The sequence below is a fragment of the Lichenostomus cassidix genome, chromosome 6 (genome assembly GCF_008360975.1).
Source record: "Lichenostomus cassidix isolate B80296 chromosome 6, HeHo_3.0, whole genome shotgun sequence".
Lineage (NCBI taxonomy): Eukaryota > Metazoa > Chordata > Aves > Passeriformes > Meliphagidae > Lichenostomus > Lichenostomus cassidix.
Window position 1 is genome coordinate 29525776 of NC_139487.1, and position 25238 is coordinate 29551013.

The 25238-nt window shown below is 39.7% G+C and overlaps 1 long non-coding RNA gene across 1 annotated transcript in view; it reads right to left on the reverse strand.

Annotated features, from left to right (window-relative positions):
• LOC146435567 (uncharacterized) overlaps positions 1-25238 on the reverse strand; it is a 63945-nt gene that overhangs the window by 3888 nt on the left and 34819 nt on the right. The window contains exons 3-4 of the long non-coding RNA XR_014853006.1: positions 21528-21722; positions 3748-3849 (exon numbers count right to left, since the gene is read on the reverse strand). This is a non-coding gene — a long non-coding RNA (uncharacterized LOC146435567). The remainder of the gene's footprint in view (positions 1-3747; positions 3850-21527; positions 21723-25238) is intronic.

Here is a 25238-nt window from a genome sequence, read left to right on the forward strand (position 1 = left end):
AAAAAAGTTGCTTCTCAACTGTGAAAATTATTGGGATATACATGTCATTCATGAGGCAAGACTCTCAAAATAATGATGACTTTGTTTCTGAATAGTGATAGTCTGCCTGCAAAGCTTTACTTTCCAGTCCTCTTTTTCTGAATCTAGTTTCACTTACCCTTGTATTTCCTGCTCTAACATGACTCCTGTGCTTTGTGTAAACACTGCCTTGTCCCATGGCTGGGCCTTTAGTCTCATGAGAGACTAATCTAGCACAACCCTTAATGATGCAAGTGGCTCTTACTTTAAGGACTGAAATAAAATAAATACAGTAAGAGTCACATTTTCAGTTGTTGGTCCCATTACCTAGAATTTGAGTGCTTAGCCTGTCAGAAGAGTTTCTGGACATACTTAGTTTATAGGAGACAGTGTCTTCAGAACTGGGCATAGCATTTTATCCTTAGCTGAGGAGCAAAGTCAAGTATGACATCTCTTTCCAACAAACCAGGAGGTAAAGCACCATTTTCCAAGCAGTCTGCTCCTGAGAAGATATGGAGAAGAACTCTGTGGGGTGTTTCCCAGAAACTTTCCATCCCTCCAGGGAAGCTGGAGCCACTCACAGGATTTCTAGATTGCCAAGCACTCGTTTGCATTTGCCCTGTCTATGTGCCACTTCTCAGAACCTGTCTCATTTCTCTGTGTTTTGGGCTTAATCCAGTCTGCCTTCAGCCTTGAAAACCCTCAGCTCTGGATAAGTCAGTCTGTGTGTGGTTCTGGCTTTTCCTTAGTTTTTTTCAGCATTTATTTTCTGCTCCTGTGTTTATGTCTACATGCTCCAGTTTCACCAGAAGACCATCCTGACTGTGAATTCCTTAGGACAAGGTGGTGCAGATTCATTTTCAGCAAAGTTACCCAATGGGTGGCTTTCTGTCAGGAACTGACAGCAAATTTTATTGGAGCAGAGAATTAAAACAAATAAACAAACAACCTAAGAGATTAAAATAAGCAACATGTTTTGCTTTAATATTTCTAGGGCCAGATTTTTAAGTGGTGTAAGTTAGCATAAGTCTTCTGATCGTGTAACCCGTACTATCCAAGTGAACAAAAAATTGGATGTAATTTTATTTACAGTTTGGTTACTTTTCAAGGCTAAAAGTCCAGGTACTTCTGAGGGTGGGCATGGTCCTTTTCATCCTATATTTGGGCTGCTTCCACCTGTTTTTCAGGAGTTTGTTGCTATCTTTGATTTGTTTTCTCTGCTGTGATGTAGTATCCTTGTTCTTTCATCTCCCTTCTCATTCACGTATCTCTCTACTCTCTGTTGTCCAGCCTTTCCAGCTCTCTTTTCCCTCTTCCCCCTCCTGTCTTTCCTCTTCCTTGGTAGATCCTTTTCCTTCCCCCTTATCTCAGCAATTGCTGCCAACAGCTATATTTGGAATAGAGTGGGAACAAGCTATTCTTGCGACTTTACTTTGAAATAACTGAGAGGAGCAGATGATTTTCTTTGAACAAATAGAGGATACATCGAGAAGACAGGCTAGTAAAGTCAAAACAACATCATTAGGAAATACCTGCCCAGCAGGTTCATTTTTCCCAGCTCTCAGGATAACTTAATCAGCTGTTAGTACTTGTTTGCTCTGTTTTAGCTTTAAATCCTCCTTTTGTGCATAGTTTCTCTCTCCAGGTTAGTAACCCAAGGTGCTAACAGAGGCCTAGCTCATCAGCACAATATCTGGGCACTCATACATCAAGAGGAATGACTGACACCTGAAATCTCAGATGCCAAAATTAGATGAACCAGGATATATATTTGTTTAACACCTGAACTCAATGCCTTTGCATCTCCTGGTGTAGTCACAGGGTACTGTTATAGAGTCCCACTTATATGGGCTAGCACAGAAATATGCTGGGAGGAACAATTTCCTATCCAGCAATATGATTTCTCCATGTCTTCTCACATTAACTCCTTCTCATCACCAACTGTTCCTCATCCCCCCTGCCATTTAAACTGCTGTAAGCAACACATTAACAAAGCTAGTGAGAAACAGAGCTACCCAAACAGGACAGCACAGAATGTATTTCTTCCTATCCCCCATATTTCTGTGTTTATACAATTAACTCCCACATGGGCAAATCAAACAAGAAATTAGGCCAAATAAGAAATTCAGCATCATGGCTTAGCATTTTGTGCCGGTGCCATAGGAAGACCCAAGTCTATTTGTCTACACCCAAGTGAAGCTGGGTCTATTAAAACTCTACTGCTGTAATGTGTTTGTGTGTGAAACAGCTTCATACAGGGGAAGATACATGAAATAACATGCAGAAAGGTGCAAAGACAAGATCTTTCCTTACAAGTTAAACATGCACAGGAAGGCTGGCTACCAAATGTTAGACAAGAAACCAGAAGCAAGTAATTCTTCTACCCATTGATGACTTCCTGGAACATTTTATAAATGTTCCAGCTAACAGAAATTGTCATGCTGACACAGTACTTCAACAGTTGTGTCTGCAATAATTTTTAATAAGCTTAGTTTGCATACAGAATACCAGTCAAAAACAGTTTTTTAGGAGGGCAAGGCTGACAGAGTTCTAATGCTTTTCTATCAGACTATCTAATATAAAAACAGATCCGTCTTCAAGAAAACAGATTCTTTTCCATGTTCACACTACTACTACTGCCACCACACTGCAGATCTTGAATGTGCAGTGTAGATCAATAACAAAACAGAGCCTAAGCAAAGGGATAAGTGAATGGCCTACGCTAACAAGTGACATCTACTTTCAGTACTAGCAGTAATTCCCAGGAGAGATTGCCAAGTGTCTCTGGGTTTCTGTCCCTGAAAACTGAGCACAAGGGAATTTGGTACATGCAGAAGTAACAGTATAACAACATTTCATACTGAATTAAGCATATGTGCAATGGTTAAGTGCATTTCATCAGTATCGAATGAGTTTTTGTAATTTTGTGCTGCCATAGGAAGGACATATATTTTATTTATATGTTCCCAATACGAGGACAACAGACAAATGAACTTTGGCATATTTAGAGAGCACTGCTAAAAATGGTGAACTTAGAGTTGCCTCCCCTGTTACGTCTCATCCCCTGTCCTATCCCCACCATGCAGATTCCAACTTGCAGCTTTCCTCTCACTCTCCTTGATTCCACATGCTCAGTGCAGCTGCATAACAACTGTGAAGAGCATCTGAAATAATCTTTAGTTTAAGGCTCACAGGGCATTAAGAGCACACACCTGGGCCAGTTTACTGAAGAGGTAGCTAGCCTACAGCTGTATGGCCACAAACAAATATGCATGCTCTGGCCCAGGGACCAGAAACTGTTTCCCAGGCTCTCAGGAGTGCCAATGTGTCTTTGATTTTTATTATTGAGCAGATTCAAATGTGACTAAGGCTTCGTTGTACCTAAGCCATAACCAAATCCCACTGAGATATGCTAAGTGTGTTTTCCCCAACCTCCCTCCTCTGGACAAGCTGAGAAAATGAGCATTTTCTCAGTCTTTCTACCACCATTCAGAATGGAGGGAATTTTTGTACCCAGAGTTGAGTCCTTGCCCATGGTGTGTGATGTGCTGGATTCAGCCCTCTTTTCTGCCTAAAAGCAGCTCAGCCCACTTTTTTCGCTTTGTAGGATAATACCCAAACCCATGTTTCAGAGTCACTCTGGGGCCTCCCAGTGTGTTTATGATTCCAGCTTTGGGTTTTATGTGAAGTGGGCTAGCTGGACTATGTTCATATTGGAGGTCAGGGTACCTGCCTGGAGAAGAGCCAAGATCCAGTAGGAAGACAGAGCTTGTGTCCCAATTTCTGCACTCTAGTGTTGTGCAGGTCACAAGGAGCTGACAGACTGTGCATCTGTGGAAGGGTGAATGAGAAAACTCTAAGTTTTCTTGCATTACAAGTATTGATCTGCAGTTAAAGTCACAACCTACAAGTACTTTCCAGGCATCCAAGAATGGACAATCACTGTTCCCATATCCCCCCACAAAGGACATTGGAAAAGAAGATTTGAAGAAAGAGCTGCACCACACCAATGGTGCTTTTCACCTTAACTCGTAAGAGATATCAAGGAACAGGGAGTATTCACCCTGGGATGTACAATGGAACCTCCTTAAAGCTAGGCTGAATTATCATAAAATCACAGAATCAAAGAATCAACTAGGTTGGAAAAGACCTTGGAGATTATCAAGTCCAACCTATAATCATAACCTATGATCATAATCACATCAAACTCTCTCCTTTGATTCAGGAGAGTGCTTGTGCTGCAGCACACTAAAAACACCATCTCTGCCACTTGCCCGGACAGCCTGACCAGGGCTGCCATGGACTTTGCAGACTTTCTGATAAACACACTTACTGAAACACAATTTAAAGTTGACAACATGTCTAAAAACACACACAATGTCAGAGGAGGAATGAAATGTTGCTTCCCCCTCTCTCCCCCAATCTCATTACAGGCTAAGGAAAAATAATGTATGGGGGATAATACTTCACCATCTAAAGAGTTTTTCTGGTTTCTAAATCTAGTGAAGAGTCATTGTAAATTTTGACAGAAAAATGGATCAAAATAATAAAGTGAATACAAAATTATATTGCTGTCAATAATTTAATTTACACAAAATAGCACTGTGACATGGTAATTGTTATATATGATGCAGCATTCAGTATAATATTTGGAGAATGCATTATAGAAAGTCAACATTTAACTACTAAAATCAACTTACATAATCAAAGCTGTCAGAGAATCTTTACAGTTTTATATTAATTTGAATGTAATTTACTATAGAGGTGTCATTCTTAGAGGTGCTTACAATAGTTAATGATCTCTGCATTTCCATTATAAAATCCTATTTTCAAAGGTTTATAACTTGGTCTTAAGAACTCTCTGCCCTCCGGCACATTTCCCTTTTCCTTACAAAAACTATGTTAGACAATTTAAACTTTTCTCTCAGAGCAGATAGTGAGGTTGCTTTCCAAATTCATTTTGAGGATTTGCTAATTTGCTGCTTGCCACCTAGGGATCTCAGAAAAAGAACGGTTCTTCACTGAAGAAGTCATTAGACTTACATTTTCTTCTTCTTTCATTTTCCTGAGTATGCTACCCCTCAGACCATTTTTCTTGCTGAAGTGTCTAAGTATCTTCCAATATTGCATCCAAACCTTCTCCATCATTCTTTCCCTCTTTACTATTTTGCTGCCATTAAGCTTTCTTCCAGGTCCTTCTCCTCATCTCGGACATTGACTCCTGGCCCTGTTCTGCATCTTCTCACAGATGTCCACATTTATGCTAGTAACTGCAACTTCCACCACATCCATCAGTCAATGGGCTCTCCTGGCTGCACAGTCACTTAGCTTCCCACCTTTTTTTAAGCTGCAACCCTGATTCACTTTTCCAACTTGTTAGAAGTCCAACAATTAGTTTTGCTCTAGCAAGTACATTTCTCTCCCTAATCTTTCAGGCTTGATTCATATCAGTCATTAGCCATCACCTACCCAGACTTGCTCTGTTGGTTGGTTGGTGATTTCCAGTTTGCCAGCCACAGGAACTACACAGCCCTGAGGCATTAAAGCTGTTTCCCCCTGCCCCAGGCTTTCTGCCCAGGGGGTAGGACACTGCAAACCGGTTGCCAACAAATACCTTGTACAGGTCATTTCCAAAATCAGAATTTGAAAGGCAAATTGTCAACATGGAGCTACTATACACAGTAAAACTAAAACCAATAATTACCTGAGTTTGGTAGACCTGATCCAGTTCATGGGTCTAGTTTTCCCAAATCCCGCTCAAATTGAATAATTTTTCATCCATGTCACCTAGCTGTCATAGATCCCCTAGCTTTCTGTAATGTGTCTTTTCTGTTATTAGACCAGACATGTTTGAGCCAACATGCGCAACTGCATCCAAAATCTAAATCAACGTTGCCATGTAAATATTTAGATTTACACGGAAGTAGTTCTGTCACTTGTCCAGGATCTCTTTATTTTCCCTACCAGGAAAAAAGCTTTTTAAAGTATTCGGGATGCTCTATTCTAGCCATTCAGTCTTTTTATGGCCACTTTTGTTCATTGCCAACACTTAGCCAAAACATTTCCTTCCCTTTTTCCATCATCATTTTTCCTGTTTGAAAAAAATCAGTGTGTTATTTTCTAATAAGTCAGTGATGTCACAAATAAGATAGGAATCTCCTTTTCCTTACTCACACTGAAAACAGGATTTGTCATTTTGGACCAAAAAAAAAAAAAAAAATCTGTTGCTTACCTATTACATTACTGGAGGTGGAAAGAGAAAGTATTTCATAGATATCATGTTTTGATGATGTACTCAATTCAAGGAAAATGTGCTCATATTTGACTGGATAGAACTGGTGACTGACTTAGCAAGATAGATTAACTCTGTGACTAGGGGACATAACAATGAGAAAGACAATACGGGGAGTGTTCTGTTTGGTCCTTCAGAGTTGTAGTTTAGTGATACAGAGAAACTCTAGAAATCACTTTTATTTTTCCCAGTGGATATCCAGCTGGACACAAGCACCATGAGTGTCTGAATAAATTATATTTTATAGAGGCATTTGCCACACTTCGGATTTTTATTCTTGTTTTGGAAAACACCCTAAAAGACTGACTGTAGCATGGACTACTGGCTGGAAGCTCTGGATGTTATTTCATCATTCTTTGTGTTGAGAAAACAGAACATGGAAGATGAAAATTTAAAACTGTCAGAAAAGTCAGCAGCTGTATGGATCTCTTCTCTCACAGAATGAATGGGACCTGACAAGCATAGGAGCTTAGAGGATGATCTTCCAGACTGGATGATAATTCTTCCATTTTCACTTTCCCTCAGAAGAATCTACCAAACCGGTTTATCTCCATTCAATATTTTTACTACTTGAATCTCAATGAAGAGGTTTTCCTCTGATGTAGGTAGTGCTGTTACCAAATGCCCGCTCTCCCGAGGTTGACGCCCACTTCATTCAAGTATTCCTGGTGCAGCGGGGATGTTAGTGGCTACTGGCTTGCAGCCAACATCCCACACATTTCCTCCGCAGCAAAAATGCCTTAATTCTGACCCACTGCCTTTCAAGTAGACAGTGAAAAAAAATCAGTCACAAAGAGCTTTGCTTTTATCTGTATTTCTCCTTCAGAAAGATCTGAAAAAAACATCAGACGTTGTTCTTTTCTTTTTCAAGGTCTACGGTCAGCAAGGGTGAGGCTTGGTGCTGCTGTTAGAGCTTGAGCTCCAAAAGAAGCTAAAGACATTTAGACAGGGGTGCTTCTAGATTTGGGTAAAGGAGTTTTAAGCAGGGTAACTGCTGAGGGGATGGGCCAGTGCCTGCCATTGTGCCAGAGGCTGCATCCAGCACCTCTCCTGAGCACCATTCCTTCTGAACCCCTCACCTACTGTAGGAGCTTGTGTTTCTCAGGCAGGGCACTGAAAAAAGGTCAGAAAGGACAGTAGTTTTTGGCTCCCAGCTGAAGTTTTTAATCCTCAGCACAGATAGGAAGAACACTGCTGACCTCACGTGAAGCTGCGGACAGAGTGTGCCAAGCCAGCATCTGAATGGGCAAGAGGAACTTGCACTTGCTCACAAACTGGGCACACTGCAGGCCTGGCACAGCCACCACTGGTGGCTTTGAGATTTGACCAATTTTGGAACACACATGCATTCTTAGACCCACAAAAGCCAAACACATACATGGGTTTAAGATCAGTGCACAGAAAATGGGATAGAGTGAAACAAAGCTGTCAATTTCATCTCTCCATTGCATGTAATCCTAAGGGAAACAACACAAACAGGTCTTATATTTGTTAATCTGGCCAAGCAGAGGTGAGGAGAGATACAGTGATGTTCACAGGGGAATGTGGAGCCCAAAATTACAACATGAGGACCACTGGAATAAAAAATCAGGGAGAAAAAGGTTGGCAAACTATTGAGGTCACTTCCAATGGTGTTGTCAGGATGTAAGAAAGATAAACTGCTCTCCAAGTTAATGTTGTGTAGTGAGAAATATCTGTGGGAAGACATTAAGAAATAGATATAAATCAAAAAGATCAGGAAAGAAAACCCCAAACACAACTACAGTCTGGGAAACATCACCAAGTGGAAGGCAGATAGCCAAATCTTGCCATACAGATAGAAAGATACTCTGCTTCGTTCAGAAGAACAAGAAAGTCTGGCTAGAAATAAAAATAGAATAGATAATTAGATGGAAAGAAAGGAACTCATTAAAGAAATCATCAATGCTGACCTTGCATAAATAAAGTTTCAAAGATTGCATACATGCTAATTTGATGAGCAGAATGGCTAGAAGTTTGGAGACAATTAAAAATATTCACTCCTCTATACCAGGGATAATGGTAGAATCTGTATGGAGATTAGATGTATTTGGTACTGTTCCAGCTGATTATGATCTTGGAAAAATAACATGGAAACTGATGTGGCAATATACTGAATTTAAGGAGAATTGCAAAATGTACAGATGAACTCAAGGAACAAAACTAAAACAGTAAAATGAGTATAGGTTAAAATACAAGCTGCAGAAAACTGACAGCAGGAATGATTTCAGAAAAAAACTAGTATAGGTAAATTGGATAAAACAGAGGAAAAGGCTGGCAGCCATCATTGCCATGACACTTGCATTACATCTCACTTCCAAATGCAGAGTCCAATTTGGGAGAAGGCAAGAAGCAGAATATGCTCTTTATAGGGGAAAAAAAAGGCTTCTTTCTTTTGTAAGTTCCTGTAGCCATTTTATGGGGCTGCCAATCATGGCAAATCAACTGAAAAGCCAGATCATTTTCTAAAGCATCTACCTTCCGAGAGAAAGATTTTCAAGTTGACTGTGTACAATCCAGCTGCTGCTTTTAATCTTTCCCTGACAACAGTAGTTGTTTTATTACTTTGACAGTAATTTTTAGCCCATGAATGGTACCACAGTCCTTGTAAGATAGGAAAACTCTTTTGATCTACAATTTCATAAGGTTTAGCAATGGACAAAGGATTTTTCCGGTATACTTGATCACACACTTGCTGAAGTTTAGGCCTAGAGCCAATAAAAAAAGCACTAGCTACCCTTTTGGAGATACACAAAAATCCTTTTTGATGAATAATGACTTCCAGAAAAAGAAACTTATTATAAAAATACTGCTTATTAACAGAAAATTAAAAACCAGGTTACTCCTGAAATAACTTTGATACATTGCCACAATTACTTTTCCATACTGTTTTAATGTAGTGTGATCTAGAGGATAGAAAATATGGATACAAATAGGCATAAGTGCAAAAAAGGAAGGTGTTTCAAGCTGTCTGTAATAGCTAAGAGAAACTGTGAGAAAACTCAGTCAGACAGAGTAGTTTTCCAGCATAATGACTTACTCCCTGCTCTACAAGTAAGAACTGTCTATTTTGTGCCATCTGAAATAATGGATTAATTCTAAAATCAAATATGTTTCCAAACATTTATTCTCCTTTTCCTTATGCATAAAGAATTAAACCAGAAAGCTTTTCTGATATTCAAGTGTAAGGACAGTGTTTCCAGGAGAGCTATCAATTTAGCAGTCAGCTGAATATGTAGCTACCTGTGGGGAATATTTAGATAAGGTGCTGAGTTGAAGTCTTACTTCTTTGAATTCTTTCCTTTGAAAATTCTAAGACCATTGGCATAGCCAATTTCTGTAAAGACATTCCTTTCTAAAAATCCACATCAGGCTTAAAATTTGAAGAGTAAAAGGAAACAATTCTCTTTTTTGCTGGGTGCAGTTAGAAATCAGTTGTCTTGATACTTAGATCAATCAGAAAGAAATTAAGGAGAATTAAAGGACAAACAGTTACACTTCCAGTCCCTGCACTGTACAATTGTTGATATTTATAGTATTTTTCAAATAAGTATATTCCATTTGACAAAAGCATTGGATTTCACACCTTTTGCTAGTCAGCTTCTGTTCATAAGCTCTTTAAATTTCCACAGAATTCCCCAAAATCACATTATCTGGCAAAATACCAGCCTGACTCCTACAGCTTAGCATTCAAAACACAAATACTTCACCTCAGTATTTTCACATAAACCACTTAATTTGGTTTCATTAATTTTTTTTTACAAAATATTGAAATGCCTCTGTGCAATTATTTAAAAAAAGTAAGTTCTCCACAGTCAGCTAAAACTGACCCCAGTGTCACTGACCTCAAAAAATCAACTCTCAGTGCAAGCAGAGATCTTAATTTCTGTTTCTATACTTTGCCAGATCTCCAAATGAAAGACTTTTTAGAGTGTTATCTTAGCTCCAAACACTTAAAGTTGTATTCCTAGCCCCACTGTTTTGGAATAATGCACATCTCTGAGCTTTGCATATGCAAGATTTTTCTTTCCATTTTTTCTCCAGATTAGGGACATTCAGATGAAAGAATGTGGCCACTGTTGTTTGCTAATTATGTTAAGAAGTGCCTACAGTACATCAATCTCTTGTATCAGACTATGCTTGGAATTATAACTTTCTCAGCATTTGCTCACTCAGTCTTGAATGAGTGAGTTATTCCCAGCCATTATCAATTCTTGGACTTTCCCTTTGAGACCTAAGTTCACTACAGTGGGAAAGACAGACTTACTGCAGGAAACACGGCCACGTGTTTCTGCATCCTTCCTGCCACATCTTGCAAAATGCTTAAGACATTGTGCAACAAAAATGAATGAAAATTTGAAAGCACAAGCAGACTGTGCTCTGATAATCCATGCAGCTCATGTAGGTGTCATCTTGGAGTGCTGTAAATAAATCAGCAGAGGACTGGATCCAAGCCCTCCTGAAGGCAGGAGCAGTCCCCCCTCCCCTTCAGATTAAATGCAGCTGTTGTATGCTCCCAGCTCAGCAATGCCTGGGGAGGTTCTGCTGCCCCAGACTGCCACGGTGCAGCTGACCAGCAGATCATTGCAAGTCCAAGGCAGCAGCTCTACAAGCATGCAAGACCTTTGTGCAAATGGGACTGGTTAACCAGGGGGCACAGACTACCCCACCAGAACCATTCTGTTGGCTGTAATCATGCTTATTTAACTGATGATCTACATCTGCAAAAGCAGCAACTTCACAAATTCTTCATAAAAAACCTAGTTCCATGTTTTCTGCTTTCCAACACTGACTTTCAGGATATTTCATCTAATAAATCTGAAGTAGACATGAATAAACAAACATGGCATTATAATAAACTTGTTAATTATGCATCAAGATACATGATGTTATAAGCACACACAATACTGGGAGCTCATGGAAGATGAGTGTGCAAAAAAGGAAAGATTATTATCTATGTGATTGGAAACCTCAGTTTGTTTTAGCTTCATCCATTTTGAATGTTTTGACTGAAAAATATACTAATAATTTCCAAGTTGTGACTGACTGATTTAAAATATGATGTCTCCATATGATATTTCAACATTCTGCACACTGTACCTAAGAACAATCAAACTGAAGTCTTTCTAGTGCAGTGTTCTGTCTCTGTTCATTTGTAAAATACAGCTATTCCCTTGTCATTCTGTATGGGACCAGAGAAACACAAAAGAACTTTTTCCCTTGGAAGAGAAAGAAAGAAAGAAAAAAGGAAAGTTTCCTTCTCAACAGCAAATAAAAGGCCCAATCTCTTGGCATCAACTCAGTGACTCAGATCATCTCTTGGAGAAGGAGACAAATGTTGTCTTTTGAATTACAGTCCCAGTAGAAACTTTGCTGCATAGCGAAGCAAATCAGAAACATAAGGCCCTCATTAGCAGAAAAAGCTTTTCCAGGAACAGAATAGTGACTAGGAAATCATCTGATTCCTGGACATCCAGCATTTCAGCCATCAGCCCCAAGAGAAAAGGAAGGGAGAGGCCAAGTGCTCTGGCACAAAGCCGTGCTCATAAGGACCCTACTGCAAAACCTTTTCCAGGCACTTGTAGGAGAGTATCTGCTTTCATTCAGGCTCGGCACCCTTACAGCTCCTCACCGTTCCCCTCGACGTGAGGGCAACTTCTACAGCAGGCACATTCCCACACCTCTTTCTTGGGAGGAAGGGTGATTGTTTTTTCCTGGCTTCAATGTATGAAATATCTGCCAATATTAAGCACTGCTGTACCAAGGGGTCTGTTGCAAAATGCAGGTTGGTATTCTCCCAGTTTTCTGATAATATGAGAACGAAATTGTACTGATGAAAAAAAGTTTAAACAACCAAATAAGGACTTGCATAGAAAACAACACCCTTCTGCCTCAATTTTTTGACATTTTTCCAGCAATCAGTCCTGGACAGGTTATTGTAGCATCATTCCAACATTTGGCATGAGCACTGTCAATTGCCCTTCCTCCCAGTTCCCATCTTTATCTCTCAAATCAGAAACTACTTTGTATTACGGGAGACAAGGACGCATCCTCCTCTGGTTAGAGATGCTGCATGTATACAAGGAAAAGGATGAAGAATCAAAAATATGTCTAGCATTTGTGTAAGTTATACACACATACATACACACATATATATATACACACACACATATGTGTGCACATATATATAATTTGTATGGATCTAGCTTCTCCAAAGTTTCTTACATGTAAATAAGAGAGCATTTGGATTGTGGTTTGGGGCAGGTGGTTTCTCATGCAAACATATGAGGCTGCATTACAGCTACAAATGCTTCTTTTGAGCACTTAACACTGTAATAGTATGAAAATATCTGTGCAAGCCTTTTGCAGGTGTTCTTAAGCCTTGACTTAGTGTGTTAGTTTGCTAAATCAAATGGACTGAAATAGTATCACCTCTGTTAAACCTCATCTATTTTTTATAAGCAGTTCTGTAAACACAAAAAATTATTGCCTCTGATTACTATCGATGTGAAGCAAAACCAAGTGTTCAGAAAATTTTCAGCAAATGAGGTAAGATTGTGACTCATATTAAGACCTCTCCGAAAGGAGAATATATATTGCTAACAAGCTTCCAAAGCAAACTGGATATGTAGGGCTGATGGATTTTTTTTCATCAATAAATTGTGGAGAAAATTGCAGAATTTATATTAATCTTGACCTTTAACACTTCTTGCTGTGAGATTTCATTTCATAAATATTCCTTGAAAGCAGAGGTTTTAAAAAAACTGGAATGACCTGGATCCCCAGTGCTGAAAGGTGATGTGGGCTATATTTGGAACCACCTTTGCAGAAAGGGAACACCTCAATAAATGCTCTCCGTGACCAGTTCTGACAGAGGGTTATGTATCTGCCAATGCAACCTACATTTTTTATGCTAGTACAAGTCAGAATAAATATTATCTCCACTCATGTGACAGACCTTTGATAAAGCAGAATTGGCCTGGTTGATTAGGAGTATGTGTCAAACACAGATAATGGAGGAATCCCTTTCAGCAGCAGCACAGCACCTCAGCAACCATAACAAGGCCAATTTAACAAGCCTTCTGTTTTACAAGAGATATTAATTGCAGTCCTGTCACATAAAGTACAATTCAAGATAAAATACGTAAAAAGGGGGGAAATTGGATTTCATTCCATTTTTGTCACGATTGTAAATTTTCTTGCAGGATCATGAATCTTACCACTGCTGATCTGAATACCCTGGGTGGCTGACCCACTGCAGTAGCACAACGTGCATTGTTATGAGGTCTGCTGAACACTAGAAGAATGTCAGGGTTTTTGTTGAATCTTTCTAACACTATGGTGTCGCTGTTGAGCAGCTAGCAGAGTAATGAATGCATCGGTTCTCAGTGGCAAGAAGGAATGACCTTTATTGTTTTGATTTCATCACATTTATAGAGTTCTCAAAAGTCACCCAGATTGGTCAGTCAGAAGCCTTCTCCCAGGCCTGATTAGCCAGGCCTGCACTGCCCAAGTTCTGGGACACTGTTCCAAAACATCCAAACTTTATCTTTATTTACAAAACACAAGAAAACCTCTCATGGGAAAAACTGTGCTAGCCACACTATGGTTTTTATTCTACTCTACAATTTTTGTTTGCTTGTTTCTTTTCTAAAAACACAAAAAGCAGGCACCCATTCCTGTGTATTCACCAACAAGGATGCTTCTTCATCTCTCACCAGTACTATTGAGATTTTATAAATCATTTTGCAAGTGTCCCATTTGATACTTCCTTAGGGATGCTCCCAGGCTTACACATAAACAACCCTCCAAGGGTTGCACTGAACTGATGTACAACTTATCATCATGCAAGTAAATCAGAATTCCCAGTTCAGTGTTTCAACTGTTGTATCTCCATTCAATTACTTGTCATAATTGAATAGAGGTTCTCTGTTTGTGCATTATATAAACTTTGTATTGCCAAAGCACATGCTCCCAGGCCAGGCTCCTTCAGTCAAGCTGAACCTGCTAGATGCTGGATGCTGCTGCATGGCAGCAAGGATGCTCTGCCACGCTGCATCCTCACCTGGGAGTCAGAACAGCTGCAGGCTGACCCCTGGATGTGGCACATGCTGAACAGTGAGTGCTGCCTGCATGTGCATTGTGGCACTGAACAGGTCTCAGCCAGCATTTAGATAGGATTTACATGCTGGTCTGAGAGATTATCTCAGACTGTTTAGGACATGATAAAAACACAGAGTCTAAAGCTGCTTGCTTGTGAAGTTCAGGCAAGCCCAGGTTCACCAGCAGAGTGCTTACGTCAAAGGACTCTGGTTAACATATCAGGCAGCTTATAAGAAAACTTTCCTTTCATACATTGGTGCTGGCAGTAAAGTTCCTAATTTTCTGCACAAAACCTGTATATTCAGGAAACATGGAACTGGAATTCAGCCAGCCACACACATCCCCCAGAACTGAAAGCATGATCTGTCAGCCAAATGACACAAAACACTGAGACACAAGTTTTAAAGTCTGGTCTTACTCAGCAAAATATCTGCATGCTTTTGGACACATCTCCAAGTGACAGCATTTCCTAAATCCCAACCTCAAGAAGTGAGGCAACATTTGGCCTAAAGATGCAAGTATGTACTAACCTGGATTCTCAGAAGTATCTAGGAGTCCCAATTCACATTTTAAAAGTCCCAGCTAGAGGTTGTCTGCATTTCAGGAGCCTCAATAACTTTACAAATCCTGTCCAAGGGGTTTAATTTGCTTGTGAAAAGAGGTACTTTAAAGCTTATAAGTATACCATTGACAGAGTAGAACCTCAGCACACAATCCAATACCTGTTAGGCCAGAAAGCAAGTCTGACACTAGAATCAGCAGTTTTTTGCTGCTGGTATGGAAATGCAGAGATCATAAGAGGACAAACAGAGTTTTTATATGCAGTATTTTCTGATCGTAAGAAAAAAACCAAAATACACAGATGTGAGAACATTAACTGGTAAAATTATTGAATAATCACGACTTGGAGGGTTTTGTTGCTGTTTTTTAAGATTTTCATTAATAACAAATATTAATATGGTAGGATGGTGCAATATATTTCATACTATGCATCTTGAAACATCCTGAGATTATTCCGTTCATTTTCCTGAAAACTGCCATGTATATATAAGCTACTTAATTAAATACACGAAGTTCTCTTCTAGCAACCCCCTTCCACATTCTGAACATGAAAGAATACACTAGAATATTGATAGCCCATGCAATATTTTAATGTTGGAAAACATATTAGTTTTCAGTAATTATGGGAACTCATCAAGGAAAAGAAAAAAATAAAAGAATGAATATATGAACTAATTTTGATTCTCTTTTGTACTGTCACGTTGTGAGCAAATAAGAGCCTCACATATGTGACAGCAGCATTTGCTCTCTCTTGCAGGGAGATGACTTGCCCCCCCGAGCTGGGATGGGCTCTTTTCTGTGACCTTTGTGAAGCCGCCCCCGCTGCCCCACAGTTAACACGTTCTGAAGACCCTCCTTTGTCTCTGTGCCTCTGGTCACATACTAGCAACGGGCTCTGCTACACTGGAATTAATTAAACAAACTGCTCCAAGCTTTAATCTTTCATACAGCAGCCAGTGCAACAGAAAGTATCTCATGAGTGCCATATTTGTACACATCCTGCAGAAGAAATACATGTGTGACACACTGCCTTCACTGTGATTTACATGCCGATTGATATTTTCACCCTGTCCCATGATAGCTGCTTCCTAAACCAACCAGCCATTGGCAAGTAATAGCAAGGACACATCAGTCCTCTTATATTGAATTTCAATGATCATGATAAAACCTGCGAGGAGCCAGAAAGCAAGTCTCTCAGTATACAGAAAATCTGAATTTCCAAATCACCAGCACAGGCCTGCCAGACAAACATCTAGACTTCACCAGATCAGGGTTAAAATGCTACAAAGTGGTGTTCCTCCACTCCACAACTGGGCAAGGAATGTGAGATGGTGTCAGAGGAATCGTAGCATTTTTAATGGGTTTTCCAGGATATCTGAAACCCCTCAGGTGTGCACATAACTGACATCCTCTTGGCCCTTCAGTTTGCTCTCCCTGCATGGCATCAGCTCTTTGGAACTCTACAAACAGCAAAAACTCCCAGGAGCACCTGATGCAAGGTGGCAGCTGCAACAGACATCTAGTTATTTGTTTATACATTCCAACCTTCTGGAAAACATCTCAAATTCTCAGTTCAGGCCAAACCCTTCCTTCCTTCCTAAAGTAAGAGGTTAGTGTCCAGGTGAGCAGTGAAGAGCAGCTCTGGTCCCTTGGGGTATGAGATTTCACATGAGTTGGGGAGTGAGTTTGAAAAGTGCTGTTAGTGAGTCTCCTCTCAGCTACCGTTTGAGGAGGGCGCTTGTTATTACCAGGGGAATTAGAATACTTTAAGTCCACTAAGTATTTAAAATGCAACTACTTCAAAAAGACAAGCTACAACTGAAGTTTTCAGCAGTAGCTTTCAGAACCCCACCCTCAGCAATGCAGAAAGAAAAGAAATGGGAGCTCAGCATTTCTCACAAAATAGGGCTGTGTAAAACCCCCAGGCCAAAAATACTCTTCAGAGATCCTCAGAGAACATAAAAGATCAAAACTTCAACCTCAGCCCTGTGTATCTGAATTGCTAATAGATGCTCAGTACTGTCTCCATCTGCAGCATCACACAACGAGGATTAGAGGTAATCATTTTTTTAAGGAAAGGGAGTGTTTCACATTGCCAGAAGCACCTTCCAAACTCACTCAGAATTATGATGTAGCATTTTCTGTCTTGCCCTGAACAAGGTTTTTCAATCACCAGTTTATGAACAGCTGCACCAATACTGCACTCTTCTTATGTGCTAAACAACACTGGGACATTGGAAAACTACAAAGGCTTGTCCTGTCCATTTAACCAGCGTGTCACATGGAGACAAAGCATAATGCAGCCCTGTGAAAAGTCCACCCACAAACTTCATTTCACACTATAGAATGAGGCATTTGAGTTCTCTGTCTTCCTTCTCTCACATGAGTTCACATGACAGCAACTTAAATATTTTGGAGACTCAAGAATATAGCCTTTCAAAAAGTTACCTGCTTAAAAAAATAGTAATAAAAGATATTTCAATAGCTACCTTGCTATTTCTTGTTCAAAACCTTTGTATTCAGTTTGTTTTAAAATGTAAATCAGTACTGAACAATAAAATAGAGTAGTTGTCATTGAAGAGAAAAGCCACACCATCTTATTAAAACCTAACGCTATAGAATTGGAATCCACAGCACTTTGAAGTGAATTAAAATGCTATCACTAGAAATATTTTTTTTTTCATTAATGAAACATAGTGCCTTAAATTGCAAGGTAAAGCTTTTAAAATCCTGCAGCATTTGGTATCAAACACGAGATACTTATTTTATCAATTAAACCCATAACAAAACCCCCATTATGCTGCCACAGCAGTACCAAAAAGGACAACCCCCCCTTCCTGGATGCACACTCATGCACACATAAAAACACACACTCCTTTTACCCAAAGCTGGCAGAACATCCCCACAGCTCCAAAGGGAGGGGCCAAAGGAGCTATGAACCCAAATATCAACTGTCAGAAAATGACATTCCTCAGCAAAGCTGTATTTGGAAGACAGCATCAAGTTGTTAACATGCTGTGTTCATAGAACTACACAACCACGTAGTAAATAGAAATTAAAAGGAAGGAGTAGTGAAGAAAATTTAAAACTATTTTTTAGGAGTCTATTGTCCTTAAGCAGAGATGTAGGAAATAGTGAGGACTTTAGTAAAGAGATCAAATATTCCTGGAAGAAGTTCTTTATATAAGCAATTGAATTATTCCTATTTGGTTTTATAAGCCCCAAAATAACCCTTTTAATTATTTAATTTCGTAACTATTTAATACTCTGCAGTGAGGAACTACAACAAACTTGGAACAATTTTCTTAAATGAAGAAACAGGTGATGGCTCAGGTTTCCCAACACTACTCAGCCTTTCTGAGGATTCACTGACAAACTTCCCCACTGATGTCTCCATGCAGAAGAGTCTCAGTGAGGTAAACCACCAGCATTTACCTTAAAAAAAAGGAAAATATCCTTCTTCCAGGCAAAGGGTGGCAAATAGCCTTATGGTAAAACAGCAACAAGTCAAGTCCTGTAACACACCCGCCGTGAACCCAAGGAGCTGGCAGGGTGGGTCCAAGGACACAGGATAGGGACTTTTGCCTAAATGCACTTCTTCTGGATATTACTCCAACAACAGTTACACCCAGAAACCTCTTTAGCTATGCACAACCAGTACAAAAAGTGGTATTTCCAGTAACAGTATGAAGGCTACTATCATCAGGTAGCAGTCATGCTAAGTCGCCTGTACCGATGCTAAGGGCCCTGCATCAGTCACTTAGTTTAAGCACAGGCACTACTCCTTTGATTTTACAAAGATATTTGCCAGATGAAAAACTGCAGCAATCAATGGACATGCCAGTCCTCATAATCAGGAGAAAGAATCCATTTAAATGTCATGATTAAACGAGGCCTTTAAGACCCATCTCTATGACATGCAATGAGCACAGAAACTACCCTGCAAATAAGAACTCTCTCTTTATTGCAATGGGCCTTGATGTTGACTTTGTCATGTTAATTTGCCAAATTTGATCCCAGTGTTTTCTTTAATTGAATCAGCAAAGACATACAACCATTAGCTAAGTCCCTGAAGCATAAATTCTGCCCTTTGACAGTCAGTGGTACTCCCTGTACCAATTATCTTCTTGTTTTGGAAAAAAAAAAAAAAGAGGAACCTTTAAGAGGAAAAAATCCAGCACTGAATCCTTTGGCAGAACATGTTTCTCAAATAAAGCTAGCTCTAATGTTATCACAAAGAAAACTGGCTGAGGATTTGGCTGGAGCAAAAACACTCCTGTAAGTATGAAGTTTCCCATTCTGTGAGTTCCAAGATACTGGACAACATTGTAGCCCCATTTGGGAAGGGTTTTGAGACAGGAGAGCACCAGAAATGAGGGCAGCCTGTGCATGGGAGCCAACATGATTACAAGGACTACATGCTGCATATTAGTATCTGCAGAAGATGCATGGAAGCAGACTGAATGGGTACACAGGAACATCTGCCAAGCCAAGCACAGTAGAAACAAAAATATAAAAAACCAATATTGTATTCTGTGTGTGTTTTTATAAGCACCTTGATGACAGAGGCCCCAAAGACAGGAAGAAGCTGTGTCACTTTGAAAACAGGATTTCTGATGTCATTGGAAGATACTAGACCTGTCCAAAAAGCTTGGGGAGGGATTTCACCTACCTTACTTTTGTCTTTCTCACATACACTCTCAGTCTCATGCTGGTTTACAGCCAGCTTCTTATGTGTCATATTTGACTAGATATGTAAGAGAACAGGACTGTTCCAAACAGAGGAGGAGCACGCATGAAGATACAAAAGGGCATTGCAAGAATTAGGAATGAAATACTCTGTGCTGGCTTGTATTATCTCCTGGACTCCACTTTTTCTCAGAAGCTGGAGACCTGCTTTTTATTCCTACAGCTGAGGGTGCTGAACTTCCAGCAGGAATACAGCATCAGGCTGCTGCTCTAAGCCATCAGCATTCTCAGGCTGCTGCTTTCCAGAGCACCATTGCTGCCCCATCTCTTTTCCTGAGGTAAGATATGCCTTTGCTACAGACAAATGGATTACTAAGAGCATGAGAGCTAAACAATATATATATTCACACAAACTATATATGGTGTGAAAGCAAAGCTTGGGTTCAATCAAAGGCAGCAGCCTCAGAAGGAACCAGATGGGCCCACTAATAGGTTGAAAATACCAACTCACAGAGATACAGTAGAATTCAGCATCATGGTGCATCTCTGACTAAGTTCACAAAAAAGTATCTCAAGATATCAAGGGGTTATGAAAGTAAAATCATCAACAGCACAGCAATGGGCAATAAATTTGATTGTAACCTGTAAATCAAACATCAGAGGTCTTACAAGGCCACCGATGACAGGTGGACACTTAACATAAATGTGATATTGTACACCTGATATAAAAAAGCTCTCTTAATCTCTTCTTTCACATGCATAAGTAACTCACACTGCATGTAAATGTCATATATCTAGTAAACAATTCATTTAAAATCATTTATGTACAGCTTCAAATGTATTTTAATGGTATTTTTCTAAAGGTCAGATAATGCAAAGAAAAACAGATAAAAAGGATACAAAAGCTTACTCAGACGATAATTTGAGTATCCTGCTAATAGCTTATATAACATAATGGTGTTTATAAAAAAAAAAGCATTATGTAAGTAAGAAAGAACAAGTAGTGTGACAAGATCAAGATTAAAACTCAGGAAATTCCCATTAAGGCAGTTCATCCCAAGTTTACCGTAGTATAAAATGGCATGAGAGCTTACTCTTGGGTATACAGTATACAAGTATATCAAACGATTGTAACATAAAAGTATCATATTCTCTTTCCAGTACAGATGTGTTAAACCATTGGATTTGGCTTCAGATCTGATTTTCACTCCCCTCAGACTCTGGGAAAGGCCACATCCTATGCTGTGAACAGGTCATTTCAGGACATAAAATGAGAACTAGTTATGAAATTCACTTTCCAAAACCTGCAGTACCCAGCATTCAAGGAATTCTGAACTTACAAGACTACTTCTACTCTACAGCTTGTCCGGCAAGCTTGACTTCAAAAGCTGGAAGGCCAGGCCAGGACAAGTTGGTCCTTCTGATGTATGTGTGACAGTGCCTGGTGTCACCTGTAGCCTTACCCCTTAGACAGGCCACACTTTCAAAAACTGTGCTTGCATTTTCCCTCCATCCCTAGAGAGCACATCAAATGCACACACACGCACCACAGCAAATTCAGCTTGGCAATAAAAGCTAACAAAACGTGAAAAGAAAAGTTATTACTAGCAAGCCCTTACCAGGAAAAATACTGCCTCTTCCCATGTCTTCCTAATGCCATGCTCCTGTATACGCATGCACATATATCCAAAACAGTTTAGAACAATTTAAAAAGAAAAAAATTGCCTCTACTTTTTGTTTTTTAGTGTGTTTCTGACCTACACTACAGGACTATTAATTTCAAGATTCCAAAATGTTCTCTTTGGGGAGGGAACAGCAAGACATGGTAAATACAGTGTACTCTTACTATGTGCATAGGGTCTTCTCAAACCTGGTCAGATCTTTCTTCTCACTTCTCATTTGACACAGTCTCTACTATCTCAGGTTGTTGCAGTGGGTAAGAGCCACAGCAAACAGCTCCTGTAATTACTGGCATGTTTATATGCCTCCCCAGACACTACTATTCTGCCAGATTTCTGAGAATATTCCTGAAGAGTTGAGTCTGAAAAACAGATAAAATATTTTAAACCAAAAAGAAGAATGCTAGTTGCCTCCTTGTAGCCTGGGCAGGCTCTTAACACTTGGAGATTTTGTATTCCTGCCCAATAATCCCCCTCATGGGCAAGTGGCTTGGACTAGTGTATCTGACAGTAGGAGCAGAAGGTTTCTACTTCCCAGCTCTGAGACCTCAGCCTTGTGCAAGCACAGGGTCAGTGTCTCCTGGCAGGTAGATGGGCTTGGGCCTGCTGATGGAAATTCGTTCCCTGCCCAGTGCTCGGTCCCTGGCAGCCTGAGGAATGACAATGATACCACGTCCTGGTCCAAAATGTCTTCAGATTTGGTGCAGGTACGTGGCACAGCAAAGTAACATTGTATTATTCCCACCTTACGAACTGTGACTAGCTGTGCTATTCAAGTTACTCCTTCCAGCCTTCAGAGCAATCCATCAAATGAGAAACTTATGGATGGAAAGGTTTTTGTCCAGGGAAGAGAAATGGAAAGAAACACTGGAGTAGCAAAGGCATTTTACCCCAGGCCAAACTTTTTCCCTTTTTCTTGCTGTCTACTACCACTGCAATGACCTAGGACATTCCTGTGGCTCTTTCTAATTTAGTGGCTTTTGATCTTTTACATTAATGGTCTCATTTTATTAGATGATGCTAGAAAGCTTCATCCCTTGGGAAAAGGAGGAAACTAGACAGATGTTTTGTAGACCAGTCAGAACTACAAGCACTTGGCAATTTTGTTGGCCTAAAGTGACACAAAATTATATAATTGTTATTAATTTTTAAAATGTTACGTTTGAGGAGAAAACATACTTTCAAAGAACAGTCTCAGATACTACAGGGAGAGAAAGAAAAGTATACAAGCAAGGAGAAAGACACAGAACCTGAAAAGCCACTTGAGTAAATTTACTCACAGGATCAGTCACACAAACCAGTTCCCAAACTGCCTATTTGTGGATCACACACATGCTACTTGGGAAATAGAGATAGAAGTTAAAATATTCTTCCCTAAAAGTAGTCAAGGATCTTTGTCTGCTGGATAAGGTTTAAGCCTGTGCTGAGCTCTTAAAAATTACAGTGATTATTTTCAACAAAGATTATAGGAAGAACAGAAATTAAAGGCAGAAGGAGGTACCAGTAATTCCAGATGTAAAGTAATTCTCTTAGAAAGGATTCATGTTACAAAATCAGTTTTATTTGCTTTGCTATTACACAGTTTCATGCTTCTTACTTTTTGTTCACTCACCTTCTGGAGAAAGAAAAAGTAAATTAAAACAAAAAGCTAATAGTAAACATACATTATGAAATATGAAGAATTATGGGACCAACTGACCACTCCAGTGATTATGGAAACTGTAAACTCTTTAAAGAGAGCACTTCTCACTGGTCTTCATTAGAGTCTGATTACCTCAGCCATTAACATTTGGCTCTTATTATGATGATTGTGAAATACTGTTCACACTAATGGACAAAAGAAAGTTGACATGGCTATCTTGATTAACTCATCAATAATAATGTGGAATAATTTTTCTTCATTCACTGGATGAATCACTCACATGTCCTTTAATAATGCACATTGTTGTATAGTAAATTAGCATGAAGATTACCCACCTCTGGGAGCTACACTCTACTTCAAAGTATTGCTCAACAGAGATTTCAAATTTGAATTTTACTTAAAAAAAAAAAGGAAGATCAGAAAACAACGACTTCTTTGTAACTGTTCAGTACATCAAGACATGCAGCCTTCACGTTATGTGACTGAGCTCAACCTTTAAGCCACCAGATACTCAATATGTAAAAAACACACTCCCCACCTATTTGCATTCTTCTCCGGAGACTAAAGCAGAACTCTTGCTCTTCATAAGACAAATATAAACTTGAATAATAAACTGACTAAAATGAAGTAATCCTTACCTAAACAGATAAGAATATAATCAAAGTCCACCAGGCTCTTTGTGGATTCAACCTTGCACATCTCCCCTCACATGAGGTCTCATAGCCAACGTGGCTGTGAACTGAAACCATACTCACGGATGTCAGTCCTATCTCCATGCAAAAAGCCCTGACAAGTCAGCTTCTTGCTGAGGATCATCTGTGCAGGGCAGGAGGTGAGGCTCTCCTGGCTCTAGGCCATGCCATGGTTCCTCATGGCAGGTGATGACCTACCTCAGCTCTTTGCAGCACCAATTTTCACATGCCTCAAACAGATAACTCCGTGAAAACACAGCGACATCCCCCTCCTTGCAGAAGCCAGCACCAATAGTCAAAATGATCCTCAACATTCTCAAGAAGCTTCACTTTTCCCTTCTCACTGTATCTCATTCCATCTCTTCTCCCAAAATCACCACTTCATTTCTGAAAATCCACCAAGCACCCATCTTAGTTCTTTGCTAGCAGTTGTAATTGGACTTCCACAGCTCTGAGGAAAGGCAACCTGTTTCTTCCACCTTCCTGGTTGTACACACCACTCAACAGCAGCAGCTACCCTGAGTCAGGTGATAACAACCCTGTGCCCCAGCCACATCCACTGGCAGAGTGTCAGAAAGAAAGTAAAACAGGGTAGATGTATATAGAGGAGCTTCCTAAGCCAACCAGGGCACATTTACACTTAGTAGATGGATTTTCTTCCATTGAGTTTTCTAATTGCTCTAAGAACATGTAAGCCTGTTACAGTCCACAGCATACCATGGTGGTGACTTCCAGAGTTTAACTGCACACTGTGTGAAGAAGTTACTTCTTTTGCCTGTTTTCAGTCTACAGTCTGATTTGTTTGGTTTTTTTTAATGCCTCCTGGTAGTTGTATATGAGGAGACAAGGAATAGTAATTCCCTATTCAATTTTTTCATTGATTTTACAGCTTTCTATAATCCTTTCCTCAATTCCCTTTCTTCTATGCAGATAAGTTCTAGCCTTTCAACTGCACTCATGGTTAACTGCAAAGGCCAAAATGTTTTTCTATCTTTTTTCCTGCTCTTTTCCTAATTTTGTATGGTTTTTGCCTGCTACTGAGCACTGACTAAACGGTTTCAAGACCTGTTATAATGCCATCAGGAAGGTAAGCAGTTCATTACTTTGCATGCAGCATCAGGTGTGTTTTCTCTGTGTAGCTTAATTTAATCTGTACTGAATTTTATCCACCTTTTTCATTTCATAGACACTCTATAGGATGAAACTGTTCTATATATCTTTTAGACCTTTATTCTCTCAATATTTTTTGTTAACTGTCCTAATATTGTCACATCAGTGAATACTCTCAGTACACCACCACCCACCTTACAAGCAATTATCTATGAAGATGTAGAACAGACCAGGACTAGCACTAGTTCCCAAAGGACATTCCTGTGACGTCTCTTCATTGAGCAACTTAATAACTTATTCTTGCTCCTTGTTTTCTACCTTTAATTAACTCTTATCCATATGAAAACTTCCATCTTTCAAAGTTCAGCTTCTTTAGGAAGCTTTGGGGAGGAGCTGCACTAAAAGTCTAAAACCGGGGAAGAGGAGAAAGCAGA